Source organism: Lactuca sativa, chromosome 4, assembly GCF_002870075.4.
Source record: "Lactuca sativa cultivar Salinas chromosome 4, Lsat_Salinas_v11, whole genome shotgun sequence".
Classification (NCBI taxonomy): Eukaryota; Viridiplantae; Streptophyta; class Magnoliopsida; order Asterales; family Asteraceae; genus Lactuca; species Lactuca sativa.
Genome location: NC_056626.2, coordinates 175,908,445 through 175,925,076, shown reverse-complemented (window position 1 = coordinate 175,925,076; position 16,632 = coordinate 175,908,445).

Below are 16,632 nucleotides of genomic sequence, written 5' to 3'. Positions count from 1 at the left end.
CTAAGATGATAGTCCAAGGCGATAGAAAGATTCATTATTTGTCACTCTACAAGCTCTATGGAGAACTGCAAGCACAAGAATCCACCGTACTCAAAGAATGTGCTGACTTCGGAGGACCTCTTGCTCTTAGAGCACAAGCTCCACATAATCAATCTTACTCTCCCTCGTATGACACTCCACCGCAGTCATACGAAGCTGATTCAGAGTATGATGATGAAGAAGAATTTCAAAAGGTGATTGCTTTAGTTAGCAAACAATTTAACCGACTACCACCTCACTCCATTTGCAAAAATCAACAATTCAACAAACCACCTTCTAATCATAACTTCAACCCACAAAACAATCACTCTCATTATGCTAAAAATTCTCATCCTCCACCATAATCTCCAAAATCTCAACCAAAGGAAGCACCGTAGTCTACTCAAACCATTGACTCCGGTACTCCCTCAGAAGACAAGACTGATGTTGTAATTTTCCACAAATGCAATAAATAGAATCACTTTGCAAGAGATTGTAAGCCCAATGTAGTAAAAGACAGAGCATTCTACCTTATAATGGCTCAAGAATTGGAAGATAAGTAAAAGGCAAGGGCATACGTAGCCCATGTCAAAAGAGACCATCAAGTTTGGTCATCCGGAGACAAAGATGAAGCCATTAGCTGTGTCAAAGGAAAAGGGAAAATATGCATTCTGGCAACTGCGGATGATAATGGTTCTACAAAGTTGGACAAGAACTACTGCTACATGGCAAAGGATGGAACTCTAAGCATCGTTGAACAGGTAAAACTCATGATCCAATCTCTAAACTATATCATGCATGACTGTCAACCTTACATAAATGATCTTAATGACACATGTGTTGCCGTCCTTTCAGACTATAACAAAGCCTTAGATGAGAACATTGCGTCCCAGGAGATGTTCCAAGTGAGAGGACGACTGGATAACAAAAGTCTCAAAATGGCTATGTTAGAAAAGGACTTAGAGTTAGAAAAAGATGCAAGAACGTTGAGTGAAACACAATTAGAGATAGCTTTGAACCAGAGAGATTTAGATCAGAGTGAAATTGTACGCTTAAATCTCTTAATCGGAAAATTGTTCAATGAAAGTGAAGCTATTGAAAATTTGGTAAATAATGGAATCGTAGACAACACATACAATTGGGGTTGGTCAAATGGATATCCTACCGCAATGGATTCCTCACCCCGGTTCAACAAAGATAGACTATATGTCCCTCCTGACCGAGAATTTCATTTCCCTGTCAATGATAAGACCTTTCTTGAAGATATCCAAACTCATTTTGGTAGACTGCGTAATCTAAGAAATAATTGTGTCATTGAGGAAATTGTGCCTGAGGTTTTGGATCACACATGTGATCAAATTCCTATCTATGGCACCACTTACCCAAACTGTCAGACCTCATCCATAGTTGATGAAGTAATTGTCATTGAAGGTCCCGCAGTCTTGAAAGACTTCCCATCTCTGTCCACAGACCGCAATGTCTCTCACTGTAGTCAAAAGTCCCACAATTGTCCCACTGAAGTCCCAACTAAGACTTATTCTGCGGTAGTCAAGTCATCCCTACCGCAGTCTTCAAACAAAAGTTCTGCCACTCTTCAAATAATTCATCATGACTTACCATAGACAACTTTGAAGTGGGTCAATGTTCTCAAATCCCTGAATCTTCAAGTTCGGATGATTTAAGCCCACGTTTTCACCAAATTTCAAAGGGTTCTAGGAAACCGCAGTTGAACAACAGTGACTGCGGTTCACCAAAATCCTTAGCAAAAAGGGCTTTCAAAGAAGAAATTTGCTCCTGAGGCACAAATAGACAAATTTTTTCAAAAAATGAGAAGCGTGTCAGATTTCAAAAGTCCAAAAGTCCAGAAAATTTTGCTTCTCACGATTTTTCAAAAAACTCTACAACTAAGAAAACATATAAAAAGGAATGTACAGTTTCAACAGTCATTCCTAGTTCTTCTGACACAACCCAAAAGGGTGTAAAGTCTTTTCGAAACAATGGTTTTCAAATCTATTCCTCAGATGATCTGAAATGGAAAGGTATTTTACCCACTCCAACACTTTTGAATTCACATCAAAGTTGTAACAAGTGGAAGGGTTTTCTGCCAAATCCAACAAAAAGGACACAGAGATCTACACGTGCTAAATCTTTTTCAAAACAAACTTTTCAGAAACCAAAAAACACTCATGTCAGATCTTTTCAACCTCGAACTAGTCATAAGCCCAAAAACTCATCCTTTAGACCGCTGACCAAATGTGGTGTCAGAATAAAAGACAAAATTTCAACCTGTGAATGTCAGTGTATCTACCATAAAGATTCATCTTATGTCAAATATAGTTGGAATCAGAAACCTCGTAACTTTTCAAAAACACACAACACTCCAAAACTACACAAACATCCAGGACTAGGATTAAAAGTTGACACGAAACCAATCCCTGCAACCTCGGTCCATGCATCATTCAAAAACTCATCTGTTGCTCCAGGCTCCAAACTAGTTTTGATGCCTAAACTAACCGTGTAATTCTCAAGATTTGTGCAAGGAGGAACAAGAAGATGAATGGTTAATCGACAGTGCCTGCTCCTTGCACATGACGGGAAGGTTAAAATACCTTCGGGATTTCAGGCCAATTTGCAATGATGGAAATGTTACATTCGGAAACAATGCGAATGGAATCATTCGAGGTTACAGTGTACTCACTACGGGAAACTTCTCTATTCAAAAGGCTGCTTATGTAGAAAGCCTTAAACACAATCTCATCAGTGTTGGCCAACTATGTAAGGCAGGCCATCGAGTTGTATTTGATGATCAATTTTGTTATGTAATGATAAGTGATAGGAGCACATGTTTTATCAAGTCTCGATCTGAGGGTACTATGTATCCTCTGGATGTCTCTCTGATCATAAGCAAACTGCAGTTATGTTTCCTTTCCAAAGTTGTATCCGATGTCAACTGGTTATGGCACCGCAAGCTAGCTCATCTCAACTTCAGATACATCAACACTTTGGTCACTGGAGAACTAGTCAGAGGACTCCCCATTCTCAAATTCAGCATTGATACTCTCTGTCCTGCATGTGAATGTGGTAAGCAATCCAAAGCAAGTCACCCCATGGTAATTGACTCTTCAATTTCTGAACCACTTGAGCTCCTGCACATTGATCTCTGCGGTCCATCAACCGTAACCAGTCTCCATCACAAAAAGTACATACTGGTTATAGTAGATGGCTTCACACGCTTCACATGGGTTTTCTTCCTCAGACTCAAGTCAGAAACACTGTAAATTTTCATCAACTTCATCAAGGAAATAGAACTTCAGATCAAGTTGACAGTAAGACGTATCTGCAGTGATAATGGAACCGAGTTTACTAATCACCCTCTCAACAGTTTCTTGGTATCCAAAGGCATCACTCACAAATTTTCAGCTCCTTATAAACCACAACAAAATGGAGTAGTAGAGAGAAGGAACCACACACTAGTCGAAGCAGCTAGATCCATGCTCAACTTCACACACCTTCCTCTCTACTTCTGGGCTGAAGCAGTAACAATCGCATGCTTTGTACAAAACCGAAGCATTGTGTGCAAACGTCTCAACAAAACACCGTATGAGGGCCTTAACAACCGCAAACCAAACGTTTTCTTCTTTCATATATTTGGGTGTAGATGTTTTGTGATCAACAACAGAGATCAGCTTAACAAGTTTGCACCGAAGTCTGATGAAGGCATCTTCCTTGGCTATTCCACTAACAAAGTTGCTTACAGGGTCCTCATTAGACGTACCGGGCTCATCATTGAAAGCTTCGATGTGAAATTTGATGATTCTCACATCCGCAACGCCCCTCCATCCACTGAAACCACCGCAATCATGGAAGACGATATTCCTGCTTCTTCTGGTCCTTTAAATCTAGTTGAAGTCAATTATGACGATCTTTTCAACCATGTTGAAACGGTGAAACTATCCGAAGTTCTTATGTCACCGGCCGCTCAACAACAACACACTGATGTTTCTGGTCCATCTCTATCTGAAGTAGCATCTCTCAATACTTTCACCTCTCCAGTTGAGGGGGAAAGCTCTACTCCGGATCAAGCAACAACCGTAGAGGGTCCGGTACTTGATGCTGATCAAATTCCTATCCGCAGAGAATCATTACCATCAAACGTATCTTCGGACTCAGATAATGAACTCATAGAGAACATAGACACAAGAACCGATTCAAGGATTATCACTCTCCCATCCGCCGTCCAGGGGGAACCTTCTCAGGTTCCAGAGGAACTCTCATCAGGAATCTAGGGGAACCTCTCCAAACTGCTTAAGAAAATTCCATTCTCGTTACAACAAACCAAGATGATTCTGCAGGATGTTCTCAACTCTAGGGGGAACTGCCATCTCCAACCAAAGAAACTTCTGATATTGAAGACATTCCCTCTACCGCAGCTGTTGATCATCTACAACCCCGTCTACACGTATAGATGAAGGACCACCCACTAGGTCAAATCATTGGCAACCCATCCGTAGGTATCCAGACTTGATCTTCTAAGGACTTATCTGATGATTGTCACTACGCAGCATTTATGTCCTCAATTGAGCCCCAATCGATCAAAGAAGCATTACTACAACCTGATTGGATATCCACAATGCAAGAAGAGCTAGAAGAATTCATAAGAAACAAAGTGTGGAAGCTCGTTCCGAAGCCACACGGTCACACCATTGTTGGTACTAGATGGGTATTGAAAAACAAGCTGGATGAATCTGGTGCGGTAATCAGAAACAAGGCAAGGCTAGTTGCAAAAGGATACAATCAACTTGAAGGTTTTGACTATGATGAAACGTATGCTCTGGTGGCTCAAATGGAAGCCATCAGAATCTTCTTAGCATACGCAGCTCACAAAAACATCAAGGTATACCAAATGGATGTTAAGAGTGCATTTCTCAATGGGGAATTAAAAGAAGACGTTTATCTTCAGCAACCTCCAGGCTTCGAAAGTATTGAATTCCCTGATCACTACTAGAAACTTGAAAAAGCAGTCTACGGTCAGAAGCAAGCCCTAAGAGCGTGGTACGAGACTCTCTATGAATTTCTTGTCTCGTCTGGATATAAAAGAGGAGTAATTGATCCCACTTTATTTAGAAAAGCAAATGGTGACCACCTTATGCTTGTACAAATATATGTGGATGATATCATCTTCGGATCAACTGATTAAGGAATGGTGGATGAATCTGCTAAGCTCATGACCAACAAGTTCAAAATGAGCATGAATAGAGATATTAACTTCTTTCTAGGACTTCAAGTGAAACAAGTTCCGCAAGGAATATTCATTCATCAAGAGATATACACCACTGATCTGTTGAAGAAATATTCTGTGGACAACTATTCTTCGGCTAAGGTCCCCATGGAACTCAGTTATAAGATTTCTGCTAATCCCTCAGGTGAATCTGTTGATCACAAATCTTATAGAGGTATCATTGGATTCCTGATGTACCTCACTGCTAGCCGAACATATATAGATTTTGCAATGGGTATATGTGCAAGGTACCAGGCTAACCCAAAAGTGTCTCATATGACCGTAGCCAAACAAATTTTTACGGTACCTGAAAGGAAGCAAGTCTCTTAGTCTATGGTACCCCGCAGGCAATGACTTTAGTCTTCCATCATTTACCGATGCGGATCATGCCTGATGCAAACTGGATCGTAAAAGCACCTCAGGTGGATGTCAATTTGTAGGTGGAAGACTAGTCATCTAGTCCTCAAGGAAACAAAACTATGTGTCATTGTCTGCTGTAGAAGCTGAATATGTGGCCGCAGCCAACTGTTGCTCTCAAGTCTTATAGATGAAGACACAACTGTTAGACTACATATATAGAATGCTGCGGATACCAATTTACTGTGACTTTGAAAGTGCTATAACGATTTCTCACAATCCTACTCAACACTCCAAGACCAAGCATATTGAACTACGGTATCACTTCATCAAAGACCACATCCTGAAAGGTAACATTGAACTAATCTTTGTCCATTCTCATGAACAGATTGCTGATCTCTTCACAAAGGCACTTGACTCTTCAAAGCTCAACACTTTCTTACAAATGTTAGGAATGATGAATCCGGACCCTCAATTCTTCTTGAATTTATAGGTACCGCAGACCATCCTTGATCTCTATTGCGGCCCTAACTGAAAGATACTCATAATAAAAGGTTTTGGTATGTCCTGTGTACCGCAGTCTATGTATCACCACCATATATTATATTTATCCTTTACTGGTTCTTCTTGTTTGTTATTACTAACTTATTGTACAAGTGCTCTCTTCAGTTTCTCCTACTGCAGTCATATATCTACCTATCCGCAAAGGCAAAGGATCCATCCGCAATGAAGTTTCCATCCGCAATCACATTTATAATTTCTCAAATGATTTATTTATTCTTGAATCATGGTGTGCTATTTAATGATCCTTCATTAAATAAAAACATTCTTTGAGAAACTGTCACATTCTCTTTTTTTAAAACCTTGTGTCAGACCTATTTTAGGTATGATGACAAAAGGATCGTTTTCCCATAAACACATCCTTAATCTGTCTTTTCCTCATACCCAGCACGTCCCATCCATTACAACCTCTTTTCCCTCACCACACGATCACCTGACGTAATGATGCACGTCTGACTTTTCATTAAATGCAAATCCTATTTTGGTAAATCTCATAAATATTTTTAAAACCGTTTCATATTATGTGGCTGAGATTTAATCTCCAATTCAAAAGATTCCCCCGCAAACGACCTTTTACCTTATCCTTTCTTTTTACCTAGGGTAAAACTCTGTTACTGTTCCATTTCATCCCTATATAAACCCCTATTCTTCCCTAACACCACTTTACGCTCTCTGAACATTGAATCTTCAAGCCTCTTCCCTCTTAAAATTCCTTCAAGCACTCTGTTTTCTACTCTTTCTCTCAAGCTCCTACAATGGTGAAATCCGGTATCTCCAAGAAACAATCCAAGGAAGCTGCATTAGTAAACCCTACTGGTTCAGACTCTCCCACGATCGCTTCAAGCAAATTCAGAGTAATGTTCGATGATCATTCATCCTACAATGCTCTGATCAAGCTAATGATCAAGTTTCTAAAGAATCACCCCCTGTTTGGTCCATTCGATGCTTTCACAGATGTTGTCCCAACCTCAACCCTCTTCAAATGTGCCTTCTCAGCCTATCGCCCACTTGAAAACCCACAAGAAGTTCATCTTAACCTGGTTAACGATTCTTTGGTCATTCTGTCCAAAGAAAAGTTTCTTTCTGCCATTAACCTCCTTGTTCATCCTTCCATTAAGTTTTTCACCCCATCCATGGCGGACATTACTTCTGCACTTTACCAAATAGGATATCAGAAGATAATTAAAGGAATTGGGGGGTTCAAGAAAAACCAGCTGCCTGCGGTCTGGCAATTCGTTTGCCATTTTGTCATCAGCAGTCTATCCGGCAGAACCGGAGGCACAAATAATATGGGACTCAAACTTCTAGAGCTGGTGTGGAGTATCTTCACAGGTCATGACGTAAACTACGGGCAGATCCTATGGGATGAATTTCTTCAATACATTCCCAAGGAGAGCCCAAGGGAGAACCCAACCGAACTCACCTTTCCAAGGTTCTGGTCCCTCTGCATTTCAGACCTTCATGCAGATGTAGGGATCGACATGGGCAGAGACATCAACTTATTTGTCACCAAGGATCTCAAAAGGTATAATCCCTCATCTGATCAATCTGTTTTTGGACCAATTCGAAGACTTCCTACCCACATTCTTTCCACTCTTGGTCTTGAGAGTACTGATGTCTCAGATCATATTAAGGCTACGGAAGGTATTACCCCATACCTTCCTACCCCGCCTCTTTAAAATCCATCTGCAATCATTAACCCTGAAGGCACCACAGTCCCTTCTTCCACCACTATCTCCAATATTTCTCAAAGAAGAAAGAAATTGGCCTCCAAGAAGAAACAAAGAACCTCCAAGAAGGATTCTCCCAAAACAACCAAGAAACGTAAAACCCAACCAACTGTCACCATACAAGACAGTGACTCTGATAAGGATGCGCAACCAATTGCCAGCCTTAAGAAAAGAAAAACCGATCCCACTGACCATATGCATGACCGGACAGATACCTCAGCCTCTCAAAAGGCTCTGGTAGTCCTTAGGGTGGCCGCAGACCCATTCAGCACCACCATCGAATTCCACTCAAGCTCAGCAAGTGAGTCTGATTCATCACATCGTGGAGACTCTCCCGAGTTCTATCCCAAGAGGATAATTCTGGTTCTCGCCCTAAGTTCTCCAGGGCTTCCCGACTGCATTTCTTTTCACCCGAGGAGATGAACTCCATCCTCTTGAACGTAACCCATACACTTCAAACACCTTCCCAACCGCAGGGCACTTCTTTTGCCCATGCTAGAACTGAGCCGAGGAAAAACTTGACTACGGGTCAAAGAGACTGAGGAAGCTCAGGAAATCCTACTCTGCTTACATCAGTAACAGGTGGTTTAGGCACGGTGAGCACAAATGTGCAAGGATCCATGGACCCGAAGGACACTTCGGTGCGATACAAAGGATTTGATGGTGAAGACTCAACTGAATCTTGGTTGAACTACAATTCGGTATCTGAAGCTGACATTCAGAAATATGCCACTTTCTGTAGGGCATTCCAAGCACGCAAAGATCAACAAATCAAGAAATAGCAGTAGAAGGAGTAAGAAATCCAAGTTGTGGCTAAGTATTAGGCAGATGCCATTAACAATGCCAATACCGTAGCCACCATATTAAAAGTTCAAGACTGGATGACTGAGATGGTCGAGACTCTCCACAAGGCTCAGGCAGCAACTGCTGATCAAAATACTTCCGAAGTTCCTCCCACTCCTACTGTCCAAGAATCACAAGACGAAGGAACCGCAATAGAAGTCAGCTATGGTCCCACCTTTGGTCTCGATGATGATGAGCTTCAAGAGGTAAACAAACCCTCTCCCTCTGATGATGATCTTATGATGTTTGATGAAGAAGAAGAATCCAGTGGCTCTCACCATTCAACTTCAAAGCCCAAAGAGAAGAATAAAAAGAAGAAGAATGTTGTCACTCGAAAATAATTTTTGAGCCTCCAAGCAAAGGTTGATCAAATCATTGTTGCGGTCAAGCCAACTCAACCGCAACCAGAAGACACCCCCGGGCCGCAGTCATTGATTGAACGGATAGAGCGCTTGGAAACTCGTGAGAGATTGGATGCTGAGCGTATCTCCCTCAAAGTCGAAATGGGAATCCGGTCCCTCGACAACAATCAAAAAGCAGATCACAAGGACTTCATGGCTGCTGCAGAATGCCTCATCTCTGAGGTAACCACAATCAAGAAAGACCATCAAACAGCCATTACAGATCAAGCCTCCCAATCTCAAAAGATAATTGCTGAGACTCACACTGCCTACGCGTCTACTATCTCAGTTCTTCAAGCTACAATCAACCGCCTGCAGCGATCTTTGTCCACAAATTTCCATGGCCCCGAGATCCTTCAACTCACCAAGGAAATTTACCGGCTGTTAAAATCCACCATCCCCAACAATCAACAACTGGCAGATGCACTCAAAGCTCAATTTCAAGAAGTTTTTGCCAAAGTTGATGGCCTTCGAACCTTGCTTGAGGAAGCTCATGGGTTGCTTTCCTCAAGAGGGGGAAATGAAGAAGAAGAAGTCCATCACTCCAATCACTCCATTTCACAACATCAAAGTCCCCCATCCTTACAGAAAAAATTCCTTCACTGCAACCTTCACCGCAACCATCTCATCATACTCCACCTCATAACACTCCACCGCAAGCGGAGATCACTCCTGAGAAACCAGAGACTCCCCCTCACTTCAAAAATCTTGCAGAACAGATGTCCTCTCCAAGCTCTAATGACTCTCCTTCCACCACCCAAAGGAAAAATATTGAAAGGCAGCTAAACTTGCAGAGCTCATTTGGAGAGAATGCGGTTTTGATACTATCATGGATGAATCCTTGATAAACTCTTGGATCAATCCTCACCGCAGACTGCTAGATGACGATTACAGACCTCACCTCACCTATGTTGAACCCCATCTGGATGGCTACTGGGATGTTCCAATTTCTCCAAATGCCAAATACTTCACAGTATTTGAGCAATTCGATCGCAACCTTCCAGACATCAAAAGACTGCCAATGGAATTTGAGACACTTAGTCATTTTTATGCTAAGCATGCCTCTCCTATTGAGAACATGTGGTCTAAGGATAGACCATCCGCAATCAAGAACTACAAAATTCAGAAGTTCATGAAGGATGACTTCATCCAGCATACCCTCACTAGAAGGGAACACGACTATGTCCGCACCCAGGCTGACTTCCCCTGTATGAACCCAGAAGAAGTCTTTCTCATTGCCAAGGTGTTCCAGAACAAGTCGGAGAAGCACTCGAAGATGAATATTTCACTTGAAAGGGCTAATACCTTTTTGAAGGAAACGGTCTGTAATTTTGCTAAAATCGATGTAGACATCTACCCCACCATTGCCAAGAAATTTGATCTACCACCACTCGACCCTGCACCAATGGCTACCGAAGGCTATGAAGAAAGATACTTAGGTGCAACCAACTTCCTTGAACTTGGAGTAATTTTCAAAAGGAAAATCGATAATGTCAAATACTTCATTCCTATGATTGCCATGCATCAACTCACCAGGAAGCAACTTGATATCTGCCGAACCGCAGTTGAAAGATCTAAGCACACTACTGCAGAAGTCAAGTTTGAGATTTTAAGGACAATCATCTGGTTGGAAAACATCAGGAAGTTTTGGTGGATCCTGATCAAGTTTCTTAAACTTGATAGCTGAACCAAAGTTAAAGAGGTCACTTAGGGGGAAATTGTTAAAACATAAAAAGTGACCCTCTTGAACTTCCGCTACCGCAGCCAACAAGCATCTGGAGTCTCTACATACCATAGTCACTCTTTGTTACTTAGTTCATTTTGTCTTACTATAATCCTCTCTATTGTCCAGTATGCCTAGCATGGCTACTCTTAGAGAGTGAATCTAATGTAACTCCTTGAGTCTCTATAAATAGAGCTCATTTTTCTTGTATTCAAATACACATCTATCTTTCTGAATATACATCTCTGAAGTTATCTTTACTATCTCTTACTCTCACGTAACCGATTACAATCTCTCTCCGGAGCAAGTCTTTTGTGACTTAATCACTAAGTTTGATCTCAATTATTAACTTGGTTTGAATGCATTCCTCGTTATGAATCAACTTATGTGTATACTTGATATAACAATTGTTGTCATTTTCATTTCTTTACTTTTCTGCAACTAACTCTCTAACTATCTAACTTTAAATATTATTGTTGAGCTTTTAGATCCTTCGAGATTAACTATTCCGCAATATACTTGTTCTTTTGTTCAAGTGTGTCTCAAAGTTTTTCTCTCAACAGATGGGTTGAACGGGATGTGTATTGATTATTGGAAGCTGAAAAAGCTAACGATGAAGAACACTTATCCGCTTCCGAGGATTGATGATTTGTTCGATCAGCTTCAGGGTGCATCGTGGTTCTCCAAGATTGATCTTCGGTCAGGATATCATCAGATAAGGATCCGAGATGAAGACATACCAAAGACGATGTTTAGAACCCGTTATGGTCATTAAGATTTTGTGTTGATTCCATTTAGGCTCATTAATGCTCCGGCAGTGTTCATGGATCTCATGATCCGGGTTTGCAAACTGATGTTGGATCAGTCTGCGATTGTTTTCATTGATGATATTTTGGTCTATTCTAAGACCAAGGAGCAGCACAAACAACATTTAAGAGAGGTGTTGGAGACCTTGAGGAGGGAGTGGCTTTATGCCAAATTCACCAAATGGGAGTTTTGGTTGCATGCGGCGTAGTTTCTGGGGCACATCATCAACCAAAAGGGTATTTTGGTCGATCCGGCCAAGATTATGGCGGTAATGCATTGGGAGGTTCTGAAAAACGCATCCGAGATTAGGAGTTTCTTGGGATTAGTATGGTATTATTGAAGATTTATCCAAGATTTCTCCAAAATTTCTGTACCCTTAACCCGTTTGACCAAAAAGAGTGTCACCTTTTGATGGGGTCCAGATCAGAAGTCGGCTTTCGAGACATTGAGGAAAAAATTATGTGAGGCCCTGATTCTAGCTCTACCCGAATGATTGGATGATTTTGTGGTGTGTTGCGACACCTCTATTTCATGGTTAGGAGATGTGCTGATGCAGAGGGGGCATGTGATTGCCTATACCCTGAGGCAGTTGAAGGCTCATGAGGTGAATTACCCCACTCATGATTTGGAATTAGGGGCAGTGGTTTTTTCCCTCAAGGTTTCGGGCATTATCTATATGGGGTATAATGTACCATCTTCACTGATCACAAGAGTTTGAAGTATTTGATAGATCAACAAAATTTGAATATGCATCAGAAGAGGTAGCTAGATGTGGTAAAAGATTACGACTATGAGATTTTGTATCATCCCGGAAAGGCCAATGTGGTGGCCGATGCTTTGAGCCATAAGTCAGAAAGTGCCCCGATTCGAGATGTTTTCTTGAGGATGACAATGATTTCACCTTTATTGGATCTGGTCAAGGAGGCTCAAGTGGAAGGTTTAAAAAAGGAGAACTGGTGTAACATCCTGATTCAGATGGTCCATGATTAGGTTCGTGGGCCGCGAACCGGGCATGAGGAAATCTCGGGTTGTGGCGAGTTTCTGGGATCGTAAAGCATCTCATCACCTTTTCGTAGGTATGAAGACCTTTGGACTCGGAGTTATATCAAAGAAGTTATGGAAGTTTGAAGATTTGACAATATGAGTCCCTAAAGTGGAGAAGTATGGCAGCGAAGTACGTTGGGCGTACGTATGTGTACGCTTAGCGTACAAATGCGCGTGTTTCTTAAGCAAGAGCCACCTAGTACGGTAGGCATACCAGGGGGTACGCTGGGCATACTAGGCATAGAAGGAAACCCTAGTTAAGAGAAGTGTCCCTATAAAAAGAAAGAGATGCTCTCGTTTCTGGCCACTTTCCTCAGTTGTTAAACCCTCTCAAACCCTAATATCCATTCTTGAAGCTTGTGGTGGCCCTGATGAGCTTGTTGGTGTTCTTGTGGACTTTTAAGAGTTAAGAAGGAGCATGGAAGAGAGTGAAGTTGAAGAGCAGGCTGTGGATCTGATCTTTCTTGGGGTTAGAGCACCATTTGAAGGTATAAAGCTCCAAGCTTTCCCTCTCTTTTTGTTTTATGCATATTAGGGTCCATTTTAGGGTTTTTGGTCCCAAGCTTGAGACTTTATGAGTTGATGCACTCCAGAGCTTAATAACCTATCCTTTTAAGTGTATCTAGTGGTGAAGAACTATAAAAATAAGGTCTTGATCGTGTGAATCTACCCATGCATGAGTTATGAGCATTGTGGGTTAAAAAAGTAAGAGTTTTTATGTGTTGTTACCTTATCAGCCAGGCAAAGGCTTAAAGATGATAACTTTATGAAGTAGGAGATGTAAGGAAGTCCAGATCCAAGATATGAGTTAAGGTCTTAACGGGTTAAGACCTAGAAATTGATTTAAGCACAACTGAGAGTACGCCCAACGTAATCCTAGTACGCCCCACGTACTGGGCTGAGGTCCCCAATCAGAATTGTGCATGCTTGAGTACGCCGAGTGTACCAAAGGAGGTACGCCCCGCGTAACCCCTCTGTGGGCTTTTGGGCTAGGTGATGTTTTGGGCCTTGAGTGTTGGGCCTGGAGTTTGGGCTTCATGCATAGAGACTTGGGCCAGCGGAGAGTATATATGTGCTTTGGGGGCCTTGGTTTGGGCTTGCCTTTTTGGTTGGGAATTGGGCAGTATAAGGACCCATTTATTAATGGGCTTTGGTGGGCCCAAACGACTTAGAGTATTAATGGGCTGTTAGGTGGTCTATCTTTAGACCCAATGAGTGAGAGGTTGGACTTAGCTCCTAATTGAGATTTATTGTGGGTTTGGCACAGAGTTAGAGTCTGGTGCGTAGCAGCAGTGACTATAGGAGCTGTTCTTCATCCGATGTGACTCTTCTCACTATACTGTACCTGGAAGGGTACCTATGTGTGGCAGGAAGGTCTTGTATGCTATGAGATGTATGTGTTATATGATGTTATGTGATATGTATGTGCTATGTATGTTATGTATGGTAAGGACCGGAAGGTCAGGAGGTTACGGACCGGAAGGTCGATATGGGTAGGACCGGAAGGTTTATCGGGGTTCGGGACGAAAGTCCCCTGAGACACTTGGACCGGAAGTCCCACAGAGTTATGGCCTGTAAAGGCGTATGTGTGGTATGTGGTATTTTGGGGAACTCACTAAGCTTCGTGCTTAACGTGTTATGTGTTATGTGTTTCAGGTTTTCTTATTTGGATCACAGGATGGCACCGACTTGATTGTACATACCAGAGAAATAGTTAAGAGGATCCTGGATTACCATTTTATAAAACATGGAACTATGTAATTGTGATTTAATAATGATGTTTTGAGAAATATGTGTTAAGAATTATAATTTTTCAAAAGAAAAATTGTTTTGAAATTTACGGTGTTACAAGTTGGCATCAGAGCCTAGGTTTGAGGGATTCGGATGCACCTTCGGGTATATCTGGACTCAAACTGAGGAATGGAGGAAAATTTTCAAAATAATTGATTTTTTTTCTAAAAACGAGCAAGAGTTTCTAAAAGGAAACGAGAAAGAGCAGTGTGTACAATCAGCTAGAGCCCGAATGGTGATTTCCCAAAATACCCTTACCTTATGTTTTATGAAATATTATGAGATATTATGCATGCTAGAGATAGGCTAGGTATTTCATTTATTAGGACTAGAGTGGTCTGATGTGTGATGCCTTAGCCTAGGATTTGTTGTTATCTATGATGCGCTTTCGAGTATGTGTTGAGTAAAAGTATCCAGCGGGAATCCTTGTAAAGAGGGATTTGAGTAGAGGAGTAATCTAGGAGAGATACCTAGATGAGTATTGGTGGAACCTACCGAGAGAGTAGCTAGATACCGCGGGAGGTAGAGTTGCAGAGTTCGGTGATATCTTTTGAGTATGAGTAGAGCTAGTGGAGTTATCACCTAGAACGAGTTATATATGGTTATTCGACGCCCGAATGCTGCTTGCTTCGTGCTTTGTGGAATTCCAGATGATGGGAGTCAGCTACCAAGTGAATGTGACGATATTCAGGAGGTAGATGGCTGGCATCATAAGGAGTTTCTCAGCAGCTAATGGCGGAGAAATGTGATAACCTAGGAAGAGCCTAGGAAGTGGCCTTAGTCAGGTGAGTACGCTGACAGAGTATAGCATTTTGCTGGGGAGCGAGCACGCGTGTTGAGATTGGTGAAGATGAGGTTGAGCAGCTACTTAGGGAATCTGGAGTGGTCCGTGTAGAGAGTATGGGTAGATGTGGCAGGTAGTATGGGGCCGTACTACTGAAAGCGGAGGACCCATACTCGATGTAGGGAGTACCCCAGAGGTTCTAAGTGGCAGATCGAGAGGTGATGTCATGGTTCGAGTACCATGATTAGTAGCAGATCGAGGAGTAATGTCATGGTTTGAGTACCATGATTGGAAGCAGAGAAGTGATGCAATGGTTCGAGTACCATGATTGGTGGAAGATTGAGAGGAGACATCGTGGTTCGAGTGCCATGATATGTGACGGTTAGTGCTTTTGGTTTTTACCGATTATTCCGCAGTGATTATCTAGACCAAGGTCGGATGTGAAAGAGTATGGGTCCAAAAGGCCAGGATGAACGAGTTTTAGTGGAGCATCCCTTGATATGGAAATTGAGTTAGCTCCGAGGGATTGCTGGTGATATGCCAGAAGAGTCGCAAGACTCAGGTTTGAGTAGGGATGGTGCGCTATGGAAGAGTACGGCCTGAGCTGGGCAGTCGGCCGATAGTAGAGACGTCACCTTTGTGACCCGAGTAGTGTTATCTTCATTCCTAAGGGATACATATGAGGTGTTGAGACTTCGGTTTTTGAGTTGGGAGTGAGCCTTGTAGGATCGTACTGGTGGTGATCTTTGATCAGAGTATTTGGCGGTAGGTCTGCCGCGAGGGAATGATATAGCTCGAGCAAGTTGTCAGTGGGGACTGAGACGGTCAAGGACCAAGATACACCCTATTGGAGTACAGTAGCGCATGTGATAGCTACAGTGTTGGACGATCAAGACGAGTATATCAGGGTGGTGACTCTTATTGTCTTTGATGTGTATGGAGAGTGGAAATGTGGGTTATGCTCTTCTGATAAGGGACGTGTTGGAGCGTAGAATGAAAAGTCGAGGATGAGGAGTATGATAGTTCATTATTTCCAGATTAGGAGTCATGGTTGATATTGGACATTTGGAAGGTCCGGTGAGGGTATGATGTGAGATTCTGAATGACTAGAGGCGGTCATGTTGGTAAAGTTCTAAAGATTTCCTATGAGATTTGGGTATTTGGAGTTGTTCGATCTCCGCCAAGGAGATCATCGAGCGTTGCGTAGCACCATGCGAGATTGGGTGCGATGTTGCTGGTGGAGACGGTCTGAGGGATAGAGTGTTAGTGCACCAATCGGTGATGATTCGAACCCT